This window comes from Rhinoderma darwinii, chromosome 4 (genome assembly GCF_050947455.1).
Source record: "Rhinoderma darwinii isolate aRhiDar2 chromosome 4, aRhiDar2.hap1, whole genome shotgun sequence".
In the NCBI taxonomy this organism is placed as follows: domain Eukaryota; kingdom Metazoa; phylum Chordata; class Amphibia; order Anura; family Rhinodermatidae; genus Rhinoderma; species Rhinoderma darwinii.
The window spans coordinates 93,997,819-94,013,582 of NC_134690.1; the positions used below are offsets into that span (position 1 = coordinate 93,997,819).

Sequence of the window (15,764 nt, forward strand, 5' to 3'; positions counted from 1 at the left end):
GCATCTATCTAATATACATAGTCCAGAACCAACAAACATTCTCTCACTCGCTCTAAACTAGTTGGTTAGGAGCGAGTGTCAAAATAAAATCAAGTCAGAAGTTTGTCTTTGCCCTCAGCAAGCATGGCTGCACGTGCTCCGCTCCTGTTTACTGTCGTATCACTAGGCGACCTTCTCACCTACCCAATAACAACTTGGTGACCGATCACTACAGAGTATTCGACCAATAAGAAAAGTTCTTAAAAGTTATAGCGATGACGTCAAGAATTCTTGTAGCTCCTCCTCTCAGACGACTGTCAATCACTTAGTTTGAACCGCCCACATTAGGTTGAGAATGCATTGGTGGAAAGATGACGTTATGGCTCCGCCCAATTGAAGTATTGCGACACGCCCATCACCAGGGCCTCGCCTCTCGGTAGTGAAGTGGCCAATCCTGAGTGTAACCGTTAGTGTCGGTTGGAGTTTCGGTGTGAAGAGCAGCGGTGGTCTCCCGGGAGCCCAGGTAGGTGGTGCTTATACATCGTTATCGCTGGGGGAACGGGCTCTTTAAATAGTCCTAATAAAGGTAGTGATAATTATCCCCGTATGTGCAGGGTGTAAATGATCATGACTGCGGTATACAACCGGTACCTGCTGTGATGTGAACAGTGCACTGGGTGTACCAGTATGTAATATGCCCCATAGCCATGGTAATTGCTTCAGCCTTCATGATACCTGGCCATGGATAAGCTGACAACGCTCAATATGCATAGATGTAGTCATTTTCCCCTGATCTGAATGTTTGCACTGGGGACTTGTGGTGAAAGTGACATTCACTAATACTTCCCTCCATGTGAATAATGTTCCTTGCTGCAAGTCCTTTATATATTATCATAAACATTGTGTCTTTACATTGCGCCATATTAATGGCGATAATAAAGTGCTACGTTTACCTTGTAATGACCCAGAAAAATGTTTCATGTTCCGACCATGTTTAGTTCTGTACACACGAGTGTCGTTCTTCACGTCCAGCTTTCCACTTCTAGTTGGCGTGACTGCGACATAACAATCGGCGCTAATTTCCTATGTACGACTGCGCTTATGTTTAGATGTGCTGATTTTTACTGCAGTCGAAACAACATTTCATTAAAAAAATAAATTTAAAAATTCCTTTAAAGAATTAGAATGTTCCTTGTTTGAGCTTTGTATAATCTGGTGACCTGGGTTTAAATAAAATAAAAAGATTCCAGTCTGAGCTGCGAGACGTTTATAACTTGTCTCGTGATGTGGCGGCTTCGCTATGGCAGATATTTGTTGTCTGGCGTTTCAGACACTTGTTTATTTTTGTAAAATGTCTTCTTCGCGTGTCCCACAAAGCGAAACGCATCAGAACAGAAGGAAATGTCTCGCGCTTTATTTCTACACGTGGCTCTAGTTTGGGCGTCTGTTTTTACTCCTGTCGTTTTTGCTAGTCGTAAATATCACCAATACATCGGCGTCACTTTTTATTCCTGAGACTTTGTGGGATTTTTGCCTTCTTTTATACTGTTGTCTTATCCTGTCTGAACCTATTTATGCCAGCGGGTATTGTGAGGATAGGGTTGTATACAGACAGATTGGGAATGCCACAAGTCATGCCAAATAGCTATGTAGAGGGATTATCTGAGGATCTTGTAACGTAATGTCTGCATTCAAAGCAACATCTTTGCGATTAAGCCCCCCTCCCCCTCAGTTGCACATTTTATAGCTGCATTTGCACAGTACGCCAAGTGGGTAAGAGTCTGGCCGCATATTCTCCCACCAGAACAGCGGATTGTCAGACTGGCTTCCTTTTTTTTTTTTTTAAAGGGTTGTCCTGATGATACAATATCTTTATGGTGTATACACCGGCACCGCAGTATGACCGCATCGGGTGAATACACCCTCTAGGGTGCTTTTACTTCTGCTGAATGGCAGCCGATTATTGCTCTGTGGAATCGGGAGCAGAGAATTCATGCCACGAACCACATTGCAAATCCGTGACAGTTCATGATATAATGCGCATGGCTTTGCCGAGCGCTAATTGATTGTTGTGGTGCCAATCAGTAAGTGTGAGAGAACCCACGGGTCGGATGCGCTGCCTAAAATGACACTGCATATCCCACCTAGAACCCGCAGCACATTCCGTCCAAAAAAACGCACCACGTTGTGGTGCAGTTTTTCGGGCGGAATTTCCGCTGCGGAAAGCAGTGGTAGGAAAAAAAGCAAATATTTATATTTACCCTGGCCGTAACCATGGCAACGTGTCCCTCTGAAGTCCGGCCTCCTGGGATGACGTTTCATCCCATGTGACTCTGCTCCAATCACCAGTCAGCATCATACACTCCTCTACATTCATTTACACAGCAGCGATGTGCAGCCACATAAACAGAAATTAACGTTAATCAAGTGTCCTGATAATGAATACACATGAAATCCAGCCTGGACATCATGTGTATTCAGAATCCTGACGCTTCTGACTCTTTTCTTTGAGATTTCTAGCAAGTGAAACGAAATCTCGTTTACCTCCGTAATCTCGCGAGATTTTGCTTCCCTTGCCGGAGTCTCACAGAAAAGATTCAGAAGTGTCAGGATTCTGAATACTCATGACGTCCAGGCTGGAGGTCATGTGTATTCATTATCAGGACACTGGATTAACGTTAATCTCTGTTTATGTGTCTGCACATCGCTGCTGTGTAAATGAATGTAGAGGAGTGTATGATGCTGACTGTTCACTGATTGGTCAGCGTCATACACGTAAACACGCCCAGTTAAAAACACAATACACGCCCAGTTGGACATAACGAAAAAAAAACGCCCAGTTGTCCATTTCAAACCTCATTTGCATATATATAAAATAGCTCTTAACTTGTCCGAAAATGAACGTTTTTAAAAACAAAACAAAAACGTTACTGTTCTCTACATTGTAGCGCCGATCGCATGCAATAGGAGATAGGGATTTGAGAATCTGGTGACAGAGCCTCTTTAACTCCACTTACGTCTGGTCTCGGTGCTGCCGGCCTCCTGGGGTGACGTGACCGCTGCGGTCAATCACAGGCTGTAACGGTCATATGGAAAAAAAAGTCCTCACAGGAGGCCAGCAGCACAGACACTAGCCCTGGGAGCAGTGACGCATCGCTATGGGAGACCAGGGACAGGTGACTTCAGCTGGAATTCCTTGCAGTTTCTGGGTCAGATTTGCTGCAGGGTTTTCCACCGCAAATCTGAGCAACTTGAATCTAGTGTTAAGGTCCTATTACACGGCCGAGTAAATGAGACATCTCGTTGATCAGCGCCTGTTTGCTCCTGTCACAAGGAGCTATTATCAGTAATGTATGGGGGCGAGTACTCCGATCGCTTGTCCCCATACATTTCTATTATGTTTACACAGGGAGATGTGCTGCCGACAACGATAATATTTTAGGCTGCGTAAACGATAGTCAGCCGATGAGCATCAGCTGATCGTTGCCAGGGCAATTATCTGGAACGAGCATTTTGTGGACACACTCGTTTGCCCGATAATTGGCTAGTATAAAAGGGCCCTTAGGCCCCATACACACGACCGTAATTGCAGATCAAAGTACGGATCCATTCATTTCTATTGCCCACACACACATTCCTGTATATTTCTGTGAAGTTTTCCGGGCTGTAGAAAGCATCCGCAAAAAATAGGACATGTCCTATTTTTTTATGTTACGGACCGTGCTCTAATACTTTATAATGGGAGCACGAGCCGTAAAAAGGGGGGGGGGCCTGTCCGTGGCATCACGTACCGTGATTATGGCTACGGCCGTGTGCAGGGGACCTTAGAATGTAGCCACCTCAGGAATCCGCTTATCACTGTGATTAGGGCTTTGTGCGACCCGTTCAAGTCAAAGGTAGTATTACATGCTGCCCATGCAAAAGATTAGTTGCATTGGAATTCGCTTCTGTCCCCTCTGATTTACGGAGGGGGTCTTAATCAGGCCTAGGTCATGTGGAAAGGCTTTGTTTTTTGATGCAGGCCTGTGACATGCAGGGGACACTTTTTTCATGGATGTTTTTTGTTTCCCGACAAATTTGTGGTTTTGAATGGTCAAGTACAAACTCTGCAGAGACTTCAGGGACCACGATGCTCCGTCCATATAAAAAGGACAGCTGATGCCGCTCTTCATGAGTTCAGATCAGTCTGTGCCCTCAGTATAAATATATGAATAAGCTGCACATTTAGGTGGTATGCCCTCTGGAACGAAGCAGAAATACCAGTCTAGATGTAATTATGTTTAGGAGGGCTGAAGTCAATGATAGGCCTTGGATTGCGGGGAAATGTAAACTTTTGTCCTTCCGTGACCAGAATATCCTCCACATACCAGACGACTAGTAGTAATTATTTCTTATCCGCTATTTATGAAGCTTTTAGCTTGTCACAGGTATTGTCTAGTTCAGACTTTGCATTTTGCTTCCACCTTCAAGGTGGGAGTCTGTCACCAGAAATGTACCTATCAAACTAGCAAGAGGGTAATATAGAGCAGGCTACCCTGAGTCTAACATTTATTACCTTTTTCACATGAGCGCCTCCTTTTGCAGAGAAAATCTTTCTATTCAGTATATGCAAATGAGCATTTTGGAGCAATGAGGGCTTCACCGTTGCTCCAAAATGCGATGTCTTCTTTCTCCAGTCCAAATGCCTGATCGCGAAGTCTCCTGAACGTGCGCTTGGCTCTGCTTGTTAATCGGCACATGTGCAGTATACCCTTTACGTTCACCGTTCTAATCGGCACTACTGCGCATGCGCCGATGGCCTCAGACTACACCCCGGAAGAGACGGACCTCTTCTGCTCCACGATGCCCCCTCCATCCGCTGCGTGACACTTTTCTCTCTATGCACAGTAAGGAAAAAAGTGTCAAACAGCAGCAGAACGAATATACTTGGACTCATCGCCTCCAGAGCTGGGCGTGCGCGGTAAGTATAAAATCTAAATGCTCCTGAACTAATGATCATTAACTAATAAGTGACAGGCTGCTGAAATCTTTATGCTGCACTTAGACAGGACAGCATAAAGAAGTGACAGATCCGCTTTAACAAAAATCGCAAATGCATTTGGCAACCTCTACATGTGGTAAGCATAAGATTTTTTTTTTTTCTGAGTTGCGTTTTTTGCGACGGAATCGCAGCTTTTCCACTGCAAAAAATAAGCAACATCTGCTACTTGTTGTTGGTTTTACCACCCCACTGAATTCAATGGGGAAAACCCACAATAAAAAAAGCAGCGATTACGCAATTACAAGTGACATGCTGCGGATTCAAGAAACGCACTGCAGGACAATTTCTGAGCGTTTTTTCTGCTCATCCATTTACGCAGCGTGTGGATGAGATTTGTTCAAATCTCATCCACTTTGCTGCTACTGTATTAAGCGGCGGATTTTCGGCAACTGAATCCGTTGGGTATATGCACACACAGTAGATTTAGGCTCAGTTTTTTTTGCAGGCGGAAAAATCATTTTGACCTGCCTGCACTCTCTTTGCCGTGTTTTTTGGCTGCGGCCTTTGAGCGCCGCGGTAAAAAAAAAAGCGAAAGCCACTTTTTCTGCCTCCCATTGATGTCAATGGGAGGTCAGAGACGGAAACTCCTGAAGAAAGGGCATGACGCTTCTTCTTTGGAAAAAACACTTGCGGAAATTTTTTTTCTTCAAAAACAGCGCCAAAAAACTGTGTGAACATATCATTAGAGCACTGAAATCTTTCATCTGAATAGGGTTATTTCTGCAAGACGATAGCTAAGATTTCTGCTGCGTGGGAATTTACTCTAAGGCCTCATGCACACGACCATAGCCGTGTGCACGGCCCGTGTTTGCGGCATGCACAGCCGAGTGTCCGCCGGCCGGCCGCAAATCACGGACCGTGCACACATTAATTTCAATGAGCCCGGACCGCAAATGCGGCCCGTAATAAGACATGTCTTATCATTTTGCGGTCCGGGCTCCCGGCCATTTCATGGAGCGTGGAAACCACAGTCGTGTGCTTGGCCCATAGTAATGAGTGGGTCCGCAATTCACCCGCAGATTTTCGGGTGAATTGCGGCCGCAAAAACATGTTCATGTGCATCGGGCCTTAGGCTATGTTCACATGAACTTGCCCCACAGCATGCCTATGCCTCACGGTGTATTTGCATGGTAACACAAACCCCAACATATAAACATACAAATAAATGACAGCCACAACTTTATAATTGGAAATATAGGCTGCAATGTTTATTAAGGGTTACCCAAGAATAAATAATTCAATCCAACATAACCATAAAATTATTGAAAATTCATTAATAAATCATCATCAAATTATTGAACCAAGTCCCCCCAGCATTAGCTGGGAGACTAAACCCCACTAGTAAACATTGCGACAGGGAAACCCTTTTAAAAAAGGGGAGGGCTGGGCGGGGCTTGTCTTGAATCTTCTTCAAACGGCCCGGAACACTGCCGGACACCAGAATTTAAACAGGAAATCTTCCCGCCGTTGCTGCTCGTTATCCAATCAGTAAAAAGCGCGGGCTTGAGCGCAAGGTGGAAAATTCCGGAACCTGCTCGTACATTCCTGTACAGCTGACCTGAACCTGACCCATGCAGGTAAGTACCAACTGTAATAATAAAAGAGGGGTGGGGAGGAAGAAACCAAACCAGAAACCACCAACCTTTAAATCATAAAAATTATGTGGGGCTGTGATACCATGTGTCCCCCAAGCGATTGCTATGGGGGGCCCTGGCATTCTTGTGATATTTGTTCCTTGTAGATGAAGAATAACATAGTAATATCATTGTTTTCCAAAACACCTAGAACTGATGCTTTCCTAAATTGTTAAAGGTGGCTCCTAGATTTGGACGGGATTTCTCAGGGCCTGCTATACCCCATGTAGATGTTAGCCCTGGTCAGATTTAAAACCTGGACTACAATTGAAACCTAATGCTGCAGCAGCTAGGCTAGGGCCTGTTCACATCTCGTTTTCCCCCCTACGTCTAGCGTGTATGTCAGGGAAAGCTCCCTGCTTAGGCTACGTTCACATCTGCTTTCCATCAGCACGGAACCCTGACTGAAACAGACAGAAACCATAGGTTTCCGTTTGCATCACCATTGATTTCAATAGTGACGGATCCGGTGCAAATGGTTTCCGTCTGTCTCCGTTGTCCAATGGTTCCGTCGTTTTGATGGAAGCAGTACCGTAGTCGACTACATATGAATGTTGTTATTTTATAGTTTGTTAGATGGTCGCTCTACTGTCTGTACACTGGAGTCCTGTGTTTGAATTACCACAGGCCACATTCCTTGTTCCTGTGTGTGGATTTCCTCTGGTTTCTCTGCTGATAGAATTATCCTGAGAGGTAAACAGGTACTAAAGATAGAAAATGAACTACTATAGAGGAATTGACGTGGAGCGAGTGCTGATACTATTTTGAATCTGTAATAAAGTTTGGTCATTCTGAGAATTTTAGACATTTTTGTGTTGTTTATGGTAAGTCTGGGACTATGTATGAGAGTCGCTGGATAGTCGCAGTTATATTGTGAAAGATATCCTGACTGTCTGATGTCTAAATTCCGGTTTAGAAATTGTGCGATATTCGTAAGGTTGACACATCAACTTTTTTTTTGCCAATGGGAATAAGTCGCACAATTCACTTATGACTTTGTCGCCATTGTGCCCCAGACTTCGTGCATCTAATACAGACACAAGCGCAACAGCAGCTCTGATGTGTTGTACGCGTGCTCCACAAAATTCTCTCCTCAGACAATGCTAGTTATGTCGCAAAGCTGCAACTAACAATGCGCTTCACATTTTGAAAGAAAAAAAAGAATTGCCGTCCATTTAATACATGGCCATGCCAAGTCCTCCAGAGCGGGAGATCCTCTTTGCAGGGGTAATCCACATAAATGAATCTTCTGACGTTACATGTTCATGTTAGAAGATGGCCTTGGTGGAGGTTTCTGAATGAATAAACTACGGCTCTCTTTCTAACCGCTTTTATTCAGGTGTTCCCCAGTGTTTTTTGACATTGAGCGATACTTCACTGGAGGAGAAACACAAATGTATGTGTGGTATTTGCTTCTTTAAAATAATACACCATGGCTGCTCCTCATGTACATTTTGTGTAAAATGTAGATGGTATTTTTGCGCTGCAGTAATGTAGCCCACCTATGAACCCGGCACTATAACGTCAGCGGCTGTTGAATGCAGTTTAGTTTTTATCTATTTAAACATACAAGTGTCAGGCTTTCTTTATTCATATACAGTATATGTTTTTGGGGCATCAATCACTCAAGAATAAGGCCTACTTATGTAAAAAAAAAACAAAAAAACTTTCACCTGCATGGGTGTTCTCTGATTTTATGTTCTTCCTAGAGTGAACTATGAAATGAGTCACTGGGAAATGTATTCATTAACTTCAGTATGTTTGTGCTGCCCTTACATGTTGTTATATTGTGTTGGAAAAGGTAAAACCCAACTGTATTGCCTGGAGACGTCCGTAACACACCACATAGCCTTCTGCTCACATGCATGTGCAGGTTTGTCGTGTTCAGTCATATAAAAGTAATACTTTCTCGTGGGAACAAACTTCCTTGTGATAAATCATTTAGATGTACCTCAGAACCTTCTGATAAAACACCGGAAGACTGCGAGGTTTCTTCAAACTATTCCATACAAATACGCACGTACGTACGTATTGGATTATCACAAGTGGGAAATAATTCACTTCCTATCTTCCATTTTTAATGAGAATAATCTGTTACTAGAGACTCCTAATAATCTCGCTACTTACATTTCTGTATTTAAGTCATTTGGGGTTAAAATAAAAGTTGGAAAGCTCTGGATATTTTCCCTATCTGCTACTGACTGCACTATTGCAAACTTTTCCATCATTGCAGCCAGTTTTCCATCATTGCAGCCACTTTGCTGCAGGAGCATTGAAGACGATGCTTTCATTTGCATACATCCCGCAAAAATGGCTCGAGGTTTAGTTATTCACACGAGCATGTTTGGTCCGTAAAGGACGGAACGTATTTCGGCCGCAAGTCCCGGACCGAACACAGTGCAGGGAGCCGCGCTTCTAGCATCATAGTTACGTACGATGCCAGGCGTCCCTGCCTCGCTGCGGTTCAACTGTCCCGTACTGTAATCATGTTTTCAGTACAGGACAGTAGTTCCATGCAGAGGCAGGGACTCCTAGCATCGTACATAACTATGATGCTAGGAGCCCGGCTCCCTGCACTGTGTTCGGTCCGGGACTTGCGGCCAAAATACGTTCCGTCCTTTACGGACCGAACATGCTCGTGTGAATCCAGCCTTAGGGTATGTTCACATGGCTTATTTTCGTCCGTTTTTCGGGCTGAAAAATGGCCGAAAAATCAGACGCAGACCGCCTCCAAACATCTGCCTATTGATTTCAATAAGAAAAACGGCGTTCTGTTCTAACGGCCCACTTTTTACACAGCCATTTTGAAAATAGGCTGCGTAAAAAAACGGCCACGAAAAAGAAGTGCATGTCACTTCTTGAGCCGTTTTTGGAGTCGTTTTTCATTGACTATAGAATAACCGCTCCAAAAACGGCCGTAAAAAACACGAGTTTGCCTAAAAAGTCTGAAAATCAGGAGCTGTTTTGATGTGATATGTTATGTTGGGACTGATCTAGCAGTGGTGTAGTGGAAAAACGGTCAAGCGTTGTCTGTGACATATTTATTAAAATGTTGCGCTTCATAAATGTTCGAGACTGTTCACATTTGCGTTCAGAGCCTCTGTTAGGCTTCGTTCACATCTGCGTCAGGCCTCCGTTCCGTCTGAGCTTTCCGTCGGGACTGAGCCCTAACTGACACAAACTGAAACCAATGGTGACGGATCCGGTGTCAATGGTTTCAGTTTGTCTCTGTTGTGCAAGGGTTCCGTCGTTTTGACAGGATGAATAGCGTAGTCCGTAGTTTTGCACAACGGAGACAAACTGAAAACATTGGCACTGGATCCGTCACCATTGAAATCAATGGTGATGGAGACGGAAACCTTTGGTTTCAGTTTGTGTCAGTCAGGGCTCTGTTCCGACGGAAAGCTCAGTCGAAACGGAGCCCTGACGCAGATGTGAACATAGCCTTAAAGGGAACCTGTCACCAGCATTTCACCTATTAAACCATAAATACCTATTGGTAGTGGGTGAAAAATCATTTCTATATAACCTATAATTGTCTTCTTAGTCGGCTCTGTAGCTTTAGTATTCAGTTTTTTAGTGTTCCCACACCGTATGCTAATTAGCATAAAAGAGCCATATCTTCGTTTAAAAAGAGTGAAATCTTCATTCCTCAAGTCTTTCCGAGTTGACCCCGCCTCCTTACTTGTGATTGACAGCTCCTCGCCTTCCCTAGCACACAATATCCCACGCTTGTGCACTGATGTCCTCTTCTGGTGTGTGCGCACAAAGGGACACCAGATTATTACGATAAAAGGCGCAAAATGTTTGCAGACCGTTATATACAGTCGGAGGAGGAGTTTAGGAGACGGGATAACAGCAATGAACTTTTTATAGCAGCGGCCAGTGAGGGATAAGTAAAGTTCAATAGGTGAAATGTTGGTGACAGGTTCCCTTTAAAGAGGCTCTGTCACCAGATTTTGCAACCCCTATCTGCTATTGCAGCAGATCGGCGCTGCAATGTAGATTACAGTAACATTTTTATTTTTAAAAAACGAGCATTTTTGGCCAAGTTATGACCATTTTTGTATTTATGCAAATGAGGCTTGCAAAAGTACAACTGGGCGTGTTTACAGTAAAAGTACAACTGGGCGTGTATTATGTGCGTACATCTGGGCGTGTTTACTACTTTTACCAGCTGGGCGTTAGGAATGGGAGTGTATGATGCTGACGAATCAGCATCATCCACTTCTCTTCAGAACGCCCAGCTTCTGGCAGTGCAGACACAGCGTGTTCTCGAGAGATCACGCTGTGACGTCACTCACTTCCTGCCCCAGGTCCTGCATCGTGTCGGCCACATCGGCACCAGATGTTACAGTTGATTCTGCAGCAGCATCAGTGTTTGCAGGTAAGTAGCTACATCGACTTACCTGCAAACGCTGATGCTGCTGCAGAATCAACTGTAGCCTCTGGTGCCGATGTGTCCTCGCTCGTCTGACACGATGCAGGACCTGGGGCAGGAAGTGAGTGACGTCACAGCGTGATCTCTCGAGAACACGCTGTGTCTGCACTGCCAGAAGCTGGGCGTTGTGAAGAGAAGTGGATGATACTTCTCGTCAGAACGCCCAGCTAGTAAAAGTAGTAAACACGCCCCGATGTACGCACATAATACACGCCCAGTTGGACTTTTACTTTAAACACGCCCAGTTGGACTTTAGAAAGCCTCATTTGCATAAATACAAAAATGGTCATAACTTGGCCAAAAATGCTCGTTTTTTAAAAATAAAAACGTTACTGTAATCTACATTGCAGCGCCGATCTGCTGCAATAGGAGATGGGGGTTGCAAAATCTGGTGACAGAGCCTCTTTAAGGTTCCTGTTTCCCTTTTCTCTATTTTTAATGGCCAGAATAGTGCAGTCTACAGAGCAATTCTTGCCATCAAAAATCCTAACCCGACTCTATTAAAGTCAAATAGATCATAACCATAACCATGATGCTAGTGTGGACAGAGCTTAATACTACAGACTTTTCCCAAAAATAAAGAAGTACAGGCATGGCCTGTCCTACATCTGCTCCACGTTGGTAGCACAAATCATTGTGTATTTGTTGCAGAATATTGGTTGCTAAATCTGCATTAAAGTATAGTACAATGCAAAAAAATCTGCAGCAGGGCCCTATCTGATGGGGATTTCACTCATTGCAATGCATCAGGACAACCCCATCCATATATTCTATTAGGCATATGGACTTCATAGAGGGAGGGGTCACCTACTTGGGACCCCCCTCGATGTGCCAGAACGGACAGCCACTCTGGCAGCCCCGGCGTGTCCATCCATTATAAGGATAGCCATTAATTTGAATGGCCGGCATGTAAAGCAACATTTAAAATGGGGGTGAGACAAGCTGGACCTACGGCAATTGGCTAATCGCTGCGCAAGCTTTTTGAAAAGGCGTCGTCTTCATGACCGCCCCTTTTAATATTCTTATTACCAGAAGATTATGGGCCTCCGGTTTCAAAAGTATCTTAAAGAAAAAGTGGCCTTGTTCTCTTAGCAACTTAGCAACTTTTTTTGTTACATGAAGCCCCTTTTTGTTTGGGGGCTCATATTTAGCTGGAGAATGGACAGCCCCAACAAAAGCCTATCCTGAGGGCAACCGTAGAGAGTGACCCAGAAAGATCTGCTATCTGTGAGATCAATTGGTTCAGTTTCCTGAATTCATCCCTAGTCTTTCTCCTGATATGGGGAAATCGCTATGGAAAAACGCTAAAACGTAAAATTTTTAATAAAAACAATGCAAAAAATTATTAGTATGCAAAAACACAAACAGCGTTGCCCTTCCATTGAGGGGTTCCGTCGGAGGTTTCCTTCGTGTAACCCCTCAACGGAAAGGCAAACTGAAACCTTAGCTTCCGTTTCCCTCACCATTGATCTCAATGGTGACATAAACGCTGCTAAAGATTTCCGTTTGTCACCGTTGTGACAGGGATCCGTTGTTCTTGACGGAATCAATAGCGCAGTCAACGGAAACTTCAGACAGAACCCCACAACGTAAGGGCAACGCTGATGTGAGCAGGCCCTTACAGGCAAAACCCCAGATAAACGCAGGTAATTCTTCTGGTAAAATCTGCACTTATTGGTGTTTTTTTTAGGTGTGTCTTTAAGGGTATGTTCACACGAGGGCGTCCGTAACGACTGAAATTACGGGGATGTTTCAGCCTGAAAACATCCCCGTAATTTCAGCCGTAACGGCATGTGCAGGCGCTTGAACGCCGCATCAATTACGGACGTAATTGGCGCTGCTATTCATTGGAGTCAATGAATAACGGCTCCAATTACGGCCAAAGAAGTGACAGGTCACTTCTTTGACGCGGGCGTCTATTTACGCGCCGTCATTTGACAGCGGCACGTAAATTACGCCGCGTGTGAACAGACAAACGTCTGCCCATTGCTTTCAATTGGCAGATGTTTGTCAGCGCTATTGAGGCGCTATTTTCGGACGTAATTCGGGGCAAAAACGCCCGAATTACGTCCGTAAATAGGCCGTGTGAACATACCCTTACAGTTAGATTTGGTAATAGGTGCAGTTTTAGGCTGGGTTCCCACATAGCGTAAACGCTGCAGAATTTTCGCAGTGGAATTCTGTGCGGAAGTTAATGAGATGTAGAAAATCTCATGTCCACCCTGCAGAAAAGTCATGTGGACAGTGTTTCGCGGTGAAACTACCGCTGAACACTTTGTCAATTTTATGCTGTGGGTTCTGTGTGGAGATGCTGCATGTTTTGTCCATAGACAATACGGAGCATAAACGAAAAACCGCAACAAAACAAATCTGATGCGGTTTTTACAGCATTTACGCAGCGGAAACGCAGTAAAAACCGCTGGAAATCTGTTATACTTTGCTATAACCAACGTTTAACGCTAATTCGTTTCTGCAGGAAAACGCACTATTTGGTGCAGAATTTTGCGTTATTCTGCTGCACATTTTCTGTTGCAAAAAATCTGCAGCGTATACTGTGGATAGGAACACAAGCTTATGTTGCTGGTTTTGGTGCATTTTTTTCTAAACTTGTCAGATACAATTTTGAGACAGAAACGCAAGATAAATTGACATGCTGCGGATTTAAAAATATTCAATTTCCGTGCAGAAAAATTCCGCGATGTGTGGATGAGATGACTTCAAATCTCATTTCATTTGCTGGTACTTTATTACGCTGCAGATTTCCCGCAAGAAAATATGCACGGCCAATCCGCACGTAATACACATCTTTTCCATTTGGCCTTGTAGGGTATGTGAACTGCAACATTTTGTTATAAAATCTGTGGTTTTACCACGATTAGGAAAATAATGCAGAAAAAAAATTGCACCATTAAATACACCCTAAGGCCTTATCTGAACGAGCGTTGTTCACGTCCGTGATATGCGCGTGAAAATCACGAGCGTCGCACGGACCTATGTAAGGCAATGGGGAAATTCAGACATTCCGTGGTTTTCACGCAGCGTGTGTCCGCTGCGTGAAACTCACAACATGTCCTATACTTGTTCGTTTTTTGCGCATCACACACCCATTGAAGTCAATGGGTGCGTGAAAGTCACGCGCAGCACACGGACGCACTTCCGTGTGTTGTGCGTGATTCGCGCTACAGTAGATCAAGAAATGAAGGGAAAAATGAAACCACCTCCTTCATTTTTTTTTCTAAACCTCAAAACCGCGTGTCATAAGGATGGCATATGCGTGAAAATCACGCAGCCACGCACCGAACATTGACACGCAGAACTGCAACGCGCAAAACGCACACGTTCGTGTGAATTTCGTCTAAGGGTATGTTCACACGCAGTGGTTTCAGGCGTATTTCGGGGCATTTACGCCTGAAAAAACGGACGCTGAATGCCTACAAACATCTGCCCATTGGAATTCAATTTGAAAAACCGCATTTAGGGCCTGTTCACATCAGCGTTGGCTTTCCGTTCCGGGGTTCCGTCTGAGGTTTCCGTCGGGTGAACCCTGCAATGGAAAGTCAGACTGAATCCACAGCTTCCATTTCAGTCACCATTGATAACAATGGTGACGGAAACATTGCTAATGGTTTCCGTTCGTCACCATTCCGGCAGGTTTCCGTTTTAACGACGGAATCAATAAACGAGTCGACTTAAAACCATTGAGACTGTGTTACCATGTGTCCCCCAAGCTAAAATGCTCTGGGGGGCCTCTGACAGACAATTTAAATGGCCTGTGAAAAAATAGGTCATGTCCTATTTTTGCCCGTTTTTCACAGATCCCTCAATAGATTCAAGTCTATAAGGGATCTGTGAAACTGGATCCCACACGAATGTAAATTTGACACCCACTCGTGTGAATAAGCCCTTACAGGAGCCACTGTGTTGACTTTTTTTTATTTTTTTTTATTTGCTGTATAAAAACCGTTTTTTAAAAACTGGTTTCAGAAAACCACAATTTTTTTTTGTTGCTGCCCACGCAACATGCCTGCTTCCCCTACTCACATACACTTACAATTTTGTTACAACCTTACAACATGTTCACCGACATTGTAGCAAATATTTTGACTGGTGTTACAAACATTGGCGGGAAATGCTCCAAATATCTTAAGAGGTTCTCACCCCCTAATAAATTTGGAGCGTCTTTGGCTGTGTGACAGAAATGACAATCTACGCCTGCTATGCGCCAGGTATAGATTTGCATCATAACTTTCGACAGTTTCTGTTAAATCTGTCGTTCTGTTGGAGTCCTATCCCCTCCACTAAACCCTGCCCCTTTTTCTTTGGGAAAGTGTCTAGAGCAGCGCCAAATAATTGATACGATTTTGACACAACCTTGATTTGACCGCACCATGTGAATAGAGCTTTAGAACACGTATACTCATTTGTGAGGGGAAATGTGGGTACAGTTACCTGCCAGTAATTTAGTGTAGGGCATGGTGCACTGATTTGAAGTCTTTGGCCTCATGCACACGACCGTAGTGTTTTTCTGGTCCGCAAATTCCAGGACCGTGTTCCGTGAAATGTCCTCCGTAGTTCATCCGTATGTAATCCGCAGTTCATCCGTATGTAATCCGCAAAATGCGGATGAAAAAAAAAAAGCCTAGGTATAACAGGATGACGACAGAACTCA

At 44.2% G+C, this 15,764-nt stretch overlaps 1 protein-coding gene across 3 annotated transcripts in view; it reads left to right on the plus strand.

Moving 5' to 3' along the window:
• Window positions 1–323: 323 nt before the first annotated feature.
• Window positions 324–15,764, plus strand: part of FARP2 (FERM, ARH/RhoGEF and pleckstrin domain protein 2) — a 117,573-nt gene continuing 102,132 nt past the window's right edge. The window contains exon 1 of one of the 3 annotated variants that reach the window (XM_075861373.1): window positions 324–502. The gene's annotated coding sequence lies outside the window, so the exon portion shown is untranslated. The remainder of the gene's footprint in view (window positions 503–15,764) is intronic. The other 2 variants (XM_075861374.1, XM_075861375.1) reach the window with 2 other exon arrangements.